Genomic DNA, 270 nt, shown 5'->3' with positions numbered 1-270 from the left:
CGAGCTGCGTTCTTCAAGCTCCAGGGGACCAGAGCCCGGGTCCGGCGGTGGAGCGCACCTGGCTGCGTAGACATAGACAGTGCGGAGCGGGGTGGAAGGACCCGGTGCGGCGGAATCACAGGCAGCGCGGCGCCCCTGCGGGGGATGCGCACCGAGGGGCGCAGGAGCGGCACGTGGCGCGACCCCCACGCGCGGCAGGGCCCTCCAGCCCCTCCCTGCGGCAGGTGGACAGTGTCGCTATGAAGAGAAAGCCAGGAGTGTCCCTCCTGC

This window comes from Crocuta crocuta, unplaced genomic scaffold (genome assembly GCF_008692635.1).
Source record: "Crocuta crocuta isolate KB4526 unplaced genomic scaffold, BGI_CrCroc_1.0 scaffold41, whole genome shotgun sequence".
Lineage (NCBI taxonomy): Eukaryota > Metazoa > Chordata > Mammalia > Carnivora > Hyaenidae > Crocuta > Crocuta crocuta.
Note: the sequence above shows the minus strand (reverse complement) of the source record.